The sequence below is a fragment of the Uranotaenia lowii genome, chromosome 2 (genome assembly GCF_029784155.1).
Source record: "Uranotaenia lowii strain MFRU-FL chromosome 2, ASM2978415v1, whole genome shotgun sequence".
In the NCBI taxonomy this organism is placed as follows: Eukaryota; Metazoa; Arthropoda; class Insecta; order Diptera; family Culicidae; genus Uranotaenia; species Uranotaenia lowii.
This window is the reverse complement of record NC_073692.1, coordinates 166249660-166264656: the sequence shown is the minus strand read 5'-3', so window position 1 is coordinate 166264656 and position 14997 is coordinate 166249660. Positions and strand designations below refer to the sequence as shown.

Sequence of the window (14997 nt, the reverse complement as noted above, 5' to 3'; positions counted from 1 at the left end):
GCGTTTTTCGGTAGAAGATTGATAAGCGATAATCGACGGAATAAGGCAGTCTGTCTGGTGGCTGATTTTGTAAACTTTTAATATGCAAAGTTTCTTCATCAAATCTATTTTGAGTCTTCATTCAAATATGTTGTTTTGCCATCTACTTCATGTAAAGACTGTAGGTGAATTTAACCTTTAAGCTAAATGCTTAAGGTACATACACAGCCAGATCTTGTTAGCATCCTTGTAACTTGTAAGTTGTAAGTGCATTTACTACTCATCTTTACTTGGCCGGGCCCACTGTGCAGTATTGGATGCATAGACAATCGGAACATTTGGGAGGAAAAAACGTGAACAACAGTACCATACGATTCCGTGGTAGGCGCATTTAACCCAATAGGCACATATACACGTAAAGAAAAATGCAATCTTACCCGATCAGGAGAGCATATCAAAATAATAACTCAACCGTATCTCACCAAGATATTAACATCTGATTCAGTTATAATTAAGTACTTTGAATTATCGATTTTTAAATTCTCCAATCTGAATTATATCTTGACTTGAATGGGGTTGAGCTCATTTTCCATGATAAAGATTTTTTTCGGATTGTCCTAAAATAAAATTGTCATATATTTTGATATATGTACGTGCAACTTTTTCTGAAACACGGACATCGAAGTCAACGGCCCAAACCGTACATTAATGAGTTTCGCTCAACAGATCCTTAATATTGGATCCAATTTTTGGGAAACCAAACATGGAGCATGGTTTTAGCATTTAATGTGGTTTATTGACGTTCCACTAGAAATTTTTCTCGATGCACTCATATCTAGATAAGTTATAATTTTTGAAAGGTTTTGTTCTGTCCAATATCAAACTATGCTATCTGAATGAGATATAATCTTGAAAGGAGCATATCTAAAATTGATATAATTTAGCTATGATCGCATAGAGTTTTTGATATAATTTGAGATATTTTAACATCCTACGAGTACTGAATAATAACTCATTTAGATAGGAAAAAAATTGTATCAAAATATCTCATCTAGATATAATTTAGTTTTTCCATCTTGATCGGGTACACTACACTTTTTGCATCATCGCCGAGGAAATTAACGAGTTATTTCTTGTAAATCTCAGCGTCGCAACGTTTGTCCATAGGGTCATCAAAAACAACTTTGATTTGCTGTACTCTCTGTGGAAATTTATTTATTTATTTATTAAGTCAAACTATGTACACTCAGAAATAAATAAAATATCAAACAGTTATTTTTTAGGTATTTTCACATATCTCCCTCTTTACGCACGCGGATATTTCTCATGGTGTAATTACTGGGATATTTCTCACTGGGAAATATTTCTGCGATTAAAATTTATGCATTGAGAAATGGTATTGGACGACATCTGGTGGTCAGAAAAAAAGTTTGAGCCGTAACGTAAAGGCAAACGCTTAAAGCAGAAATAAACAGAAAAAGCAAACGAAAATCGTTTGATTTTCGTTCATGTTCTATCTATGGTCAATGTGCATAATTGACCATAGCATAAAAACATGTGCATTTCGCTGGTAATATTACTTGCTGCAATTGAGTCCATCCTATTTAAATATGATTCAGTTAAATATTTAAAGAGAATGGAATCTGCATGCAGTTAAGTTGAAAGGCATTTATATAGCAACTGAAGAATCTAGCATGTGCTCATACCCGTTTATTTGGGACTCAAACGCACAAAGCGTTTGTTTGAACAAAATAAATAATATATAATATTTATCTCGGTTATTAAATTTTATGCATTGGATCATTACACGCCAAGAAATTATTCGGATGCATAAATTTAAATATCTGAAATAGTTATTTTTTAATATTTCTGGATATTTATGTCAGAGAAATATCGGAGTTATTGAAATATAATAATTTTCATATTTCTTTCATTTCTGAGTGTAGACTACAATACTTAAAACTACTTAAAACTAATGTAAGCTATTGTTTTGTTGTTCTATGAATTTGTTTTTGAATGCCTTCTTTAATTGTGTTTTGTTCATCACAACGTCTATAATTTCACATTGTAAATTGTATTTGTACATCATTTGATTAATAGGTTGATGTTTTGCATAGTCTTTATCGTAAAGTTTAATGTAGAACAAATGTTTATTTCTTAATGGACGGGAGGGTGCGTAAAAATTTAGTTTTGAAAGTAATTCAGGACTATCTATTCTTTGTGTAACAACATCATTTACAAATGCAATTTGCCTCTTATTTAATTTTTGGCATTTCGGCGAGTTGTGAAAATTCAAGGTAGAATATTTAGAAAGAACATGAAAGTATTATAGGTGGAAAGATCAAAGCTAGAGCGCTTTGGGTAGAAGAAATTGAATAGTTGGTGAAAATGTGAGCAGGGCTTTTGTTGTGTGAACAGCTTTTGAACTACTTGCGTGATTCTTTGCCGCGCGCCGTTTCAATGATGTGTTCGACCCGTCCGTGTTTCAATGTGGGTAGGAATGCGATGGGTTTCTTCATCGCTTCCTATCAACATTGAAACGGCGCGCGGCAAAGAATCACGCAAGTAGTTCAAAAGCTGTTCACACAACAAAAGCCCTGCTCACATTTTCACCAACTATTCAATTTCTTCTACCCAAAGCGCTCTAGCTTTGATCTTTCCACCTATAATACTTTCATGTTCTTTCTAAATATTCTACCTTGAATTTTCACAACTCGCCGAAATGCCAAAAATTAAATAAGAATATATCCCAGCGGCGATTAAAATAAGATAACCAAATGCAATTTGGGAAAATTCTCTGCGTTTACTGAGAGGTTCTATATCAATAAGCTTACAACGAGATTCATAAGATGGCAGAGGAAAAGTGGTCCAATTGATTTTACGTAGCGCATATAACAAAAATTGTTTTTGAACTGATTCGAGACGTTGCTCGTGAATATTTGAATAAGGATTCCATATGATGCTACAATACTCCAAAATCGAACGAACATAGGATATATAAAGTGATTTTATGGTGTACGGATCTTGAAAGTGTTTGCTGAAACGTTTTACAAATCCTAGCATGCAATTTGCTTTATTGATGATATTGTTCTGATGTTCTACAAACGTGAGTTTAGAATCCAATATGACGCCGAGATCCCTTACAATTTTGCATTTTTGTACTGGTTGATTGCCTTATTTTGTTTCAATGATAGGGTAACTTTGCTTTCTGCTAAATGATATAGAGTTACATTTTTTAACATTTGTAACGGGTACATAAAGTCGAAGCAATATTATTTATTTATTCCTCTACCTTTATCAAACGATTCATTCATTTCTTCCATTGTTATTAATAAGCCTAATATAAATTCAATATTATTTTTGCCAACGGTTCGAACATGCCAATAGAAATTTTGCCCTTATTAAAACGACTCAAGACAAGAACGAAACAAACACCTAATATCATTTGAAGCACCACCCCAGTCATCAATCATTAAATAACACATCTGAGTGACCGACACAATTCTGGCGGCAAGCACGTGACTCTAGATGCTATCTTCTGTAGGCCACCGACCACTTTCTTATTTTGGCGTCAGTTGAATGACCTCTTTCGGGGGCCTTTGTGCACTTGTTTTGGGAAAGCAAAAGTTGGGCCTCTATTATTCGGGTCCAGAAGGGGAAGACGAGGACTACTCGAAGAATTCGCGAAATGGGATCTAATTGTTTGACTTCGCGGTGCGACTTGTTCGTATCGGGTAGTTCCGGTTGCGAAGTCAAGCTAGATCAGGTCGATCAGCGGACGATTGAGACTCCAAGCTCACTTACGTCCGGTGATTAGTAGAGTCAGGATCAAGTAGTGTTCATTATTCAAAGTCGACAGGTAACCAAAGTTCAGTGTGTGATTCCGAGACTAGGTTCCCTTATCTAAATAGCCCTCTTTTTTCGCATTAGCCTGTGTCAGGTGAAAGACAGCTTAGGGAAGTGCAGTGCAAAAAAGTGGTGCATTTACTAGTAGGTAGGTGAAGACCCAAATGGGCCAAATTTACAATCCGCACCGCCAAAATGCGCGACATGTATTTAACCCGACCACCAGCCACAGGTACGCACACCCACCGCAGCTTACACCCTAGAAGACGGTCGCCGGGCCCGTCGCGAGCCCGCGGGGTCCAGCAACAGCAACAGCACATCCCGCCAGTTTCTCCTAGCCACATTGGAACACGACACCAAAGTCGCTTGCACTACGAGGAGCCGACAGCAGGTTGGTCGTCGGCTGATAGACGTACCGAGATTCGCCGGACGATCCACCAAGCCAAACCGTATCTCATTCAAACAAGCTTCCAGCAGGCCACGCTACATAGCTGCGCAAATGCTATAGTGATGCGCGAGCGCTCAAGAGCCGCTCATTTGAACCGGTTCTTCAAAAAGAACGAACGACCCGTGGCTCTTAAAAAAAGAGCCGCGGTTCAAAAATGAACCGTGACCCGCCGCTCAACACCGATTGAAATATTTAACCGCTACAATATGCAAGAGCGGAAAGTGGAGAGCCGTCCGTTCTTCGAATCAAACGAGTCACGGTTCGTTCGTTCTTTCCAAAAGAGCCGGTTCAAATAAACAGCTCTTGGTTGCTCTCCCATCACCAAACAAGCAAGCAACACAAACTGAAGAGCGGAGAACAGCAGAAATCCGTTCGTTCGCTCTCCCGAACCAAAAGACCGAGGTGGGTGGTGGGTGGTTAAAAAAGAGCTACAGGACGGCTCGAAAAAAAAACCGAACAGAGCATCCGAGCCGAGCCGTTTATTTGATCAAATTGAACGGCTCTCCATACTCCGCTCTTGCCGTTCAGATTGTGAACCAGAGTTGAGCGAGTCGCGGTTCTTTTTTGAGCGGTTCTTTTTTGAGCGGTTCTTTTTTGAGCGGTTCTTTTTTGAGCCGTTCTTTTTCGAGCCGTTCTTTTGCGAGCCGTTTTTCGACTCTTTTTTGAACCACCACCCAGCACGGTTCCTTTGGTTCGAAAGAACGATCGAACGGCTTTCTGCTGTTCTTCGCTCCTCAGTCTATGTTACCTGTGATTTGATGGGCGAAGAACCAAAAGCTGCTAATTTGAAGCAAAAGCAGAAAAACACACAAAAGAGGGATGCGATGGATTCTTTGATTTTTCAGCCATATCTCGTGTTCCGTATACGTATTCGTATACAAAATTAACAAAATTCAGACACTCGAAAAATGTGAGCCTATAATGTAATTTTAACTTTAATTTGGGTAATGTGAGAAAGCTGCTAAAGTGTGCTAGAGATAAATGAACGAAAACTGAGGACTCCAGCGGACATGATTCTGTGTAATTGAACATGTTTTTTTTAATAACATTAAACATTAATCCCGAGTATATATTCGTAGTTGAAGTTTAATACGTAATGTTGCTTTGAATTTAGCACTTTTAAAAAAAGTAATTTATAATTTTCATTAAAATATCTAGATTTTAAAATATTAATTACAATTTCATAATATTTATTCAATGTTCAAAAATATTTATGGAGTGAGTATGTCCACGTGGACATAACTCAAACTCTTACCCCCCTCTACACGAAAATTTCCAAACCAACCCCACCACGCCCTTCCCTTAGGTTAACCACGTGGTATGTGAACGGCTCCAGTGTTAGCCGCGTGACACGGTTCATTTTTAAGCCGTTCAAATGAACCGGCTCATTGAATTGAGCGAACGACTCTGAGCCGCTCATTGAAATGAGCCGTTTTGCCCACCTCTAAAATGCTATGCGGTGACCGGCCGAACAAAAAAAGGTTCTAATCACCCCGTCTTAGCTACCTGCATAGTCCTCGACCAGCTAACATCAGCCGGGAGAACGATAGGTAGCCGCAAAGGAGCGACTGAACGTGGCAAGACTACTACTAAGTCCCGCCAACAGCTAGCAATTCGAGTGAGTACTGATAGCGAACCCACCCATATTCTCTAGTGATTGTTATACCTGATATGTTTTCGCAGTTTTTACCGTTTCTTTTAAGCCGGATAAACAAAGTGTTTTTCGCACTTTCTGGCGGAAAAATCGCGTTTTTCGGACTGGCGAGCCGACGAAAGTAGCCTTTTCACCACCCACGCGGTGGAAAAATCGAAAAACCAAATGAAAATCAAATGATTTTCCAAAGCAAAATCGCTAAGTAATTTAGCAACAATCAAGCATCTCCACCAAAAATGCACTGCTAGATAGAAATTCGAATAGAGGGAAAATAGTTCAGGCCTAAACAGTATCATGTAAACACAACACGACACACATGAAAATACAATAAAGCCAATTAATTATTGTAAGCGAAATGCGAATGTTTGAACTATGAAAGTCTGATTGGGATAACTGGAAAGGGAGTCACACGCTGTTCGTTGTTCGGGATTTATTTCGTAACTTTACTGCGGAGATTGGCCGCGAATCCAATCGATTTCTGTCTCTTCTGGTCCAGGTAAGGGGTTTGGTCTCGTCCGATGATTAGCGCCCCTAGCTTGCTTTCGTAACGAACAGCTAACTCCCATTTCCACGGATTTCTCCCGGGTTTTGTCTCGACTTCGGGGCGGCCCTTAAGGGTCGAAGTACGGATCCCTTTTTAGAGTCCCTTCCGCTTCTTTCCCAAAATAGGGAATCAACCGGAACTCGCGACCGAGTCTCATCAGCTGGGCAAACTAAGACAGGGTAGGTGGTCTTCCATCCGGAAGTGGCGCTTAAGCCACCCACTTAAAAACGGAAGTGTGTCGGGCCTCTCGTTATATTTGGCGCCCAACAATACAAGGCTTTTTCACACGACAATTATTCGAAGTTTTTGTTAAGGCATTTTTAAAGAATCTTTTTGATGTCAATTTGGACGCTCTTTGATACAAGGCATGATTTGAAAAGTACTTTTACGTTCATTTTTCGGAAACTTTCTTAGTCAATCATTTTCAAGTCGGCACAAATAAAATTAACACATTTCGAGTTTGAATTTGAATTTATTTAGGCTTATATCGCTCTTAGTTTACATTTTTTTTTCACTTTAGTTACATTTTTTCTCTTACAATTACAAATAATTTATTTCATTTCGTCTAATTACCATTTATTAAACCCTCCAGCTTTTGTAGATTTTGGTTATCAGTTCAATTATCTTTAATTTAGCTTTGTAATTTTATATTATACACTTTCTTTTTGTTTTCTTTCGTTGCATACATTTGCTTTGTTATAATTTTGATTGGTTCGAAACAATTCTGCATTTGCGGCATTTCATGATTACTTATTACTTTGGAATATCTAGTTCCTTTTGTTGATACAACAATTTAGTTTTCATGTACAGTTACTTTCTTGGATAACTTTCACATTAAACTTCTAAATTAAGAGCAAAACTCTGGTCCATACTTAAATTATTTTTTTTGAAAATATATGGTTTGCTCAACTCGGGGAAACTAAGACAAAATGGAACGAGAATCAGAGTTTATATCGAAGGAGGAGATTGAATATTTATTGCGTGAACAGACTCGACAAATGACGGAGGCTTTCGAGAAGGAGAAAAACAGGTTGAAGAGAATATTAGAGGAACGAGATAAAATTATTGCTAACTTATCACAGGATAACGCGGATGACAATGTCGACAGCTATCGAGTTCATCGTGGAAAGGCCATGACTCCAGAGAGGGAGGCTTACTCAAAGAGGGGGGCTTTCTCAGAGAGGGGAGTTTGTTCAGGAAGCGAGGTAACACCTGAAGGTCATGCAGAAGTTAGCATCCCATATCAGCGTTGCAGTTCGAGAACAGATCCAGAGAATGGTGAGGACCAGGGCAAAATGGACAGCAGACACAGGAAGCAGACCACAGAACGAACTCTACCGCGAAATTCGACAGAAAAACTTCGGGCTAGGTTCCACTCGCAGCTCGGGAAGGTCTCGATCTCTTCAGACGAACAGCCCCACAGGGGTGGACGAGAGTTAATCACCGTAGAAGAAAGGCAAACGTTACGCCTCGATAAGGACCTTACAACGTCGTCGATAGCAATTCACAGTCAGCATGACAGAAGGACGGAAAGTAAAGGAACTGCGAAACAGGGAATACAGAAAAACATCCACCTCATAAAAGCCACCAACGCTGGGGAAAGTTTAGAAGAACAAACACATCAACGGTCGATCATCATGTTAAAAAAGCAAACGATCAGAGATAGCACAAATCACCGAAATCCTGCAAGGGAAAAAGAACCTTTTAGCCTTGTACCGAAAACCGGAAGGTGTAATCGTTCACTAACAATAAACGTCAAAAATAAGGTTACTGAGAAAAAAATCAAACCACATCGCCGATCTACACATATGACTGCCCATGTTAAAAATAGAAATCACGTTAAAATAGCAAGGCACATGACGGGTACGTGCCACGCTCAGCAAAGCAGTACTCGTTCCTGTCATTTGAAAGGTAATTCCACAAAAGCAAGGGAAGAACCTCACTTTCAGAATTCAGCATTCTTCACCATGAAATCACGACCACTATACGGCATTCCAGGACCTCCGAGAAACATCATCCCTATCGTCGTCGAAAAGTCAAGCACCAATCGTTACTTTGATTTTTCAGCTAAGCGACTCCTCACGAAGAAATTAAACACGTTAGGTCCAGCTCTATCTTCCAACAAAGTCGCCCTAGGGACTATAGAACGCTACCGGAAACCACAAAGCTTGATGACTCCGCAACATAATCAACCCGAGAATCGGAAATTATCTTTGATGATGGACGGGGTTCCGGTATCCTAATATCCTAATCCGTTTGTTTTCAGCAAAACGTCCTGCGAACCGGAAGGATCAAATCCGTCATCAGTTTAGTAACATTAATTCCTAATCCGTGCTCCTAATTAATTAAGCTTAGACTAGTAGATAGACGAACTTAATTTTCACCATAATAAGTTTTTCCATCCGAATTTAGAAGCAGCCGGGAGCCGAAGATAACCAGTCATCATTCATTCAAAGGTCCTACAGTTCATTGAAGAAACAGAGCTCTAATGAGAGGATATCAACGATTCGATTCATCCACCTGAAAACTTAAAAGAGTATCAGTAGTCGCAAGTGAAAATCTTACCTTCGATGATACATTTGCGTAAGGGGGAAGTCCCTGATTCATAGGATCCGTAATCTACATGAAGGGTTCATTCACAACCAGTTACCAGATCCGACCAATTGGCTTGTCCCCGTGTCCACCTTCTTCATAACCCAGGTGATATGGCAAGGAACAGTACAAATGTTACCTGAAAAGAAGAATAAAAAAAAAACTCACATCCGATAGAAGGAACGAGATGTTCAATTTTACGGTCCTTTTGCCGGCATTCTAAGGCGACTTTCTCCAGCCAATTAAGCCACTCGTTGGGAAAGTGGTGGCAAACGAGTCATTCCGGATAGTACTCCGGAATTACGGGTCCAAGAGCCGCGCGATTCCCACGTTGAAGTCCGTCGAGGTCTGATTTTTGGTTTGTTTTGGTTTCCGTTGACAGTTCAAAGTTGTGGTTGCCAGTATGATTGTTTTTGTCGGAATGAGTGTCGGAGTCCACCGAGATGGATTCTGCAGAAGGAGTGTTGCTGAATGGGTTTTTATTTTTATGAATGAGTTCGTTTAATTTAAGGTGGTACCTCAGATTCTTGTTTAGAATTAATAAATAAGAATCTGACTTTAAGATTTTGTCGTCCTGTAAGTAAACAGGAAACTAAGGTTTAAAAGCACGAACAGGGGGCAAAATCAGTTCTTTAGTAGGAATGGGCGAATATCCACAATCTCGCCAAGCGCAGGGGAAGGATATCTCGTGCAAACCTCAAGACGTGTTGAGTCGTTTGATCATTTCAATTCCGGAATCGGTTCAACCAGGTGGTGGAACAAATGATTACAAACGACGTTTTCAATCCAGCAGTGGTGATACTCGAAGCTAAAAGCAGATAATTCACAATCCAGGAGTGGTGAAACTTCAGCGAATTGGTTAAGATACGTAATGTTAAGATTTTTTTGGTATGATTGAGGAAACCACAACTACAGTTCGTCAGGCGGAGACCAAAAACAACCAACAAAAATAGACCCAACACAGACAAACCATATTTTTTCAATTTAATTGATGTAATTGTTTTTACAAATTCCTTTGCGACCTCATTTCTCTCTTCAATTTTTTTTTCAAGTTATTTTTAGTTCAATTTTCTTTCTACGTTATCATTGAGAGAATCTTAAATCTTCTAATTTTTTTTTCAGTTTTTTTTTTCTAATTTTGCGTTGTATTTAGCACTTTTTCTCAAGTTTTTTTTCGCTTAGGATTTTTTTTTTATTAGTTCATTTTTAGTGTTTAGTATTTTTCTTCTTCTTTATTTTTGATAGTTAGTATTTTATTTAGTTCTTTTGCAGAAAGCAAGTTTTTTTTTTAACTACGTTTTCTTTTTTTCGCTTTGTAGTTAGTAGTTGTAAAAATAATTTTTTTTTCTACAAAATTCCTATTTTCTATCAGATTTTTTTTAACGTTTAGTTGGCATCCAGTTCACTTTAGTTTCTAGGTTTGAGTTTTCACTTTTCAAACTATTTTTGCGATTTTCGCTGGAGACCGGAGACTCACGTCGTTGATGGTCAGTGGCAGGCCCTTTTAGGAGCTCCTGTAAACAGCGAGGAGTTATTAAGTTAACGTTGAATCCATATGACCCCGAAAATCAATAAATTAGTTTGAATTGACAAAAACGAACCTACGAAAAATTTGATTGACTTTGAACCTTCGTTTCAAGCCAATCAAATTTTTCGTAACTTTAGCACGGAATGATGTAACGGGTACATAAAGTCGAAGCAATATTATTTATTTATTCCTCTACCTTTATCAAACGATTCATTCATTTCTTCCATTGTTATTAATAAGCCTAATATAAATTCAATATTATTTTTGCCAACGGTTCGAACATGCCAATAGAAATTTTGCCCTTATTAAAACGACTCAAGACAAGAACGAAACAAACACCTAATATCATTTGAAGCACCACCCCAGTCATCAATCATTAAATAACACATCTGAGTGACCGACACAATTCTGGCGGCAAGCACGTGACTCTAGATGCTATCTTCTGTAGGCCACCGACCACTTTCTTATTTTGGCGTCAGTTGAATGACCTCTTTCGGGGGCCTTTGTGCACTTGTTTTGGGAAAGCAAAAGTTGGGCCTCTATTATTCGGGTCCAGAAGGGGAAGACGAGGACTACTCGAAGAATTCGCGAAATGGGATCTAATTGTTTGACTTCGCGGTGCGACTTGTTCGTATCGGGTAGTTCCGGTTGCGAAGTCAAGCTAGATCAGGTCGATCAGCGGACGATTGAGACTCCAAGCTCACTTACGTCCGGTGATTAGTAGAGTCAGGATCAAGTAGTGTTCATTATTCAAAGTCGACAGGTAACCAAAGTTCAGTGTGTGATTCCGAGACTAGGTTCCCTTATCTAAATAGCCCTCTTTTTTCGCATTAGCCTGTGTCAGGTGAAAGACAGCTTAGGGAAGTGCAGTGCAAAAAAGTGGTGCATTTACTAGTAGGTAGGTGAAGACCCAAATGGGCCAAATTTACAATCCGCACCGCCAAAATGCGCGACATGTATTTAACCCGACCACCAGCCACAGGTACGCACACCCACCGCAGCTTACACCCTAGAAGACGGTCGCCGGGCCCGTCGCGAGCCCGCGGGGTCCAGCAACAGCAACAGCACATCCCGCCAGTTTCTCCTAGCCACATTGGAACACGACACCAAAGTCGCTTGCACTACGAGGAGCCGACAGCAGGTTGGTCGTCGGCTGATAGACGTACCGAGATTCGCCGGACGATCCACCAAGCCAAACCGTATCTCATTCAAACAAGCTTCCAGCAGGCCACGCTACATAGCTGCGCAAATGCTATGCGGTGACCGGCCGAACAAAAAAAGGTTCTAATCACCCCGTCTTAGCTACCTGCATAGTCCTCGACCAGCTAACATCAGCCGGGAGAACGATAGGTAGCCGCAAAGGAGCGACTGAACGTGGCAAGACTACTACTAAGTCCCGCCAACAGCTAGCAATTCGAGTGAGTACTGATAGCGAACCCACCCATATTCTCTAGTGATTGTTATACCTGATATGTTTTCGCAGTTTTTACCGTTTCTTTTAAGCCGGATAAACAAAGTGTTTTTCGCACTTTCTGGCGGAAAAATCGCGTTTTTCGGACTGGCGAGCCGACGAAAGTAGCCTTTTCACCACCCACGCGGTGGAAAAATCGAAAAACCAAATGAAAATCAAATGATTTTCCAAAGCAAAATCGCTAAGTAATTTAGCAACAATCAAGCATCTCCACCAAAAATGCACTGCTAGATAGAAATTCGAATAGAGGGAAAATAGTTTAGGCCTAAACAGTATCATGTAAACACAACACGACACACATGAAAATACAATAAAGCCAATTAATTATTGTAAGCGAAATGCGAATGTTTGAACTATGAAAGTCTGATTGGGATAACTGGAAAGGGAGTCACACGCTGTTCGTTGTTCGGGATTTATTTCGTAACTTTACTGCGGAGATTGGCCGCGAATCCAATCGATTTCTGTCTCTTCTGGTCCAGGTAAGGGGTTTGGTCTCGTCCGATGATTAGCGCCCCTAGCTTGCTTTCGTAACGAACAGCTAACTCCCATTTCCACGGATTTCTCCCGGGTTTTGTCTCGACTTCGGGGCGGCCCTTAAGGGTCGAAGTACGGATCCCTTTTTAGAGTCCCTTCCGCTTCTTTCCCAAAATAGGGAATCAACCGGAACTCGCGACCGAGTCTCATCAGCTGGGCAAACTAAGACAGGGTAGGTGGTCTTCCATCCGGAAGTGGCGCTTAAGCCACCCACTTAAAAACGGAAGTGTGTCGGGCCTCTCGTTATACATTCAATTGAAGTAAACTTTTGTTGCACCATTCAAAGAAAACATTGATTTCGTTTTGAAATGTTTCAGCATTTTCGGTTGTTTTTATTTTCAGAAATAGTTTAATATCGTCGGCGTATATTAGGTATTCAATCCGTTTTAGAATAAAGGAAATGTCGTTAACGAACAGTATGAAAAGGAGAGGTCCTAAATGAGACCCCTGAGGCACACCAGAGGTCACAGCTACAGATTTGGATAATTCGTTTTGGAAACGAACGATTTGTGTTCGATCAGTTAAGTATGATTGTAACCAGGAGAGAAGATTTGGATGAAAGCCAATTTTTTTTAATTTGAAGATTAAAAGAGGTATGTCAATGCGATCAAAGGCTTTGCTAAAGTCGGTATAAATAGCCTCAACATGAAAGCCTTTGCTCATAGCATCGATAACGTATGTAACGAATTCAAGAAGATTTGATGCTGTAGAGCGTCCTTTGAAGAAACCATGTTGTTTGCTCGTTATAATATTTTTTACTTGTTGATAAATTTTTTCATTTATTATTGATTCAAAGAGTTTTGGGATGCAAGACAAAATAGCTATTCCTCTATAATTTCGTACATCTGATTTTTTTCCGGACTTGAAAATCGGAATTAAAAATGATTTTTTCCAAAATTTGGGAACTTTTCTATAATTTAATGACATATTAAAAAGAATCAGAAGAGGCTCTGTCAATTCGGCCGCCAAGATTTTAAGGAAACATGGGGGAAGTCCATCAGGCCCTGCTCCTTTGGAAGCATCAAGTTTTCTAAGTCCTTCGAAAACATTATTGTAATCAATTTCATTGACCTGAATGTCACACGCTAAATCTGGAATGACTGAAAAGTATTCCCTATCTCGGTCAGCCTCAGTGAAAGAAGTGTACACTTCTTGAAAAAAAGTTGCAAATAAGTTAGAAATTTCCAGTGGATTATTTCCGATGCTTCCGTCAAGTGTCAATTGAGTAGGAAAGTTTGAATTTTTCATCTGCGTTTTAGTATAGCCAAAGAACGCTTTTGGGTTTTGTTTAATTTCTTTTTCAATTTTCTGATTGTATTTTTCAAAAGAACTTTTTATACATGAATTAAGCTGGTTGCATAAATTTATATAATTTTGATGATTTGTAACACTTCTATCACTTCTGTAGGCTTTATGAGCTTTTTGCTTCCTATTTTGTAAGTTTTTCAAATCTTTGTTATACCAGACAGGGTGTTTAGAGCTGTAGGACCGTCTTTTAAATTTTGAAGGAATATAACTGTTTATGAGATTAATCATTATGTTATGAAACGTTTCTACTGTTGTATCAACATTTCCTTCATTCTTCAATACACTTGACCACTCTAGATTAATTAGTTCTAGTTTCAATAGTTCGAAGTTTGAGTTCTGATAGTCTGGCATTTCCTCGTACTCCCAGTCGCGAGGTTTGGCACAGTTATGGATAAAGAGCGAGTATTCTATCGCTTTGTGAAATGCTTCGTTTTTCCATAGTGGATCAGCCGATTCGTTTACGCAAAAGTCTTCTGTACAGTTAGTAAAAAGTAGATCAAGATAATTATTGTTACTATTTTTAACACGATTCACTTGGTTTAAGCCTAAAATAGAAGCTTTGCCGAAGATTAATTGTAACGTTTCGTTCTCGCCTACGACTGGAAGTAGAATTGCTTCATTGTCTTCATCCAAAATAAAGTCAGCGTTGCGTTGATTGAAATCGCCATAAATGTGTAATTTTGCTTCCGGTTGTTCAGCTAATGTATTTTCAAGAATTTGGAAGAATAATTCAAAATAATGTGAAGTGGCATATTCAGGTGGAAAGTACACGGAGGCAAAAATGTGCATTTCCTTTGCCAATAATGTTTTTACAAAGATAGAATCAAATTCAGTATATGTTTGCGTTGTAATTTCTTCTGAGGGAAAAATAGAATCCAAAGCTACAAGAACGCCGCCACCTGACTTTTTTTTGGACAATGCTAAATTTCTATCGCTGCGGAACACATTAAACCTCGAACCGAAAACTTCTTCACTGTTAACGCTAGCGTCCCAGCTAGTTTCAGTAAAGAGAACAATTTGATAAGAGGAGCCTAAAAGTTTCAAGCTTATTTCCTTCATTTTTACCGCGCTTCTCATACGGTTCACATTTTGG

The 14997-nt window shown here is 39.2% G+C and overlaps 1 protein-coding gene across 3 annotated transcripts in view; it reads left to right on the top strand.

The window, feature by feature from the left end:
- The window catches only part of LOC129745155 (protein naked cuticle homolog), a 503284-nt gene that overhangs the window by 206227 nt on the left and 282060 nt on the right, over positions 1-14997 (top strand). The gene's annotated exons all lie outside the window — the stretch shown is intronic.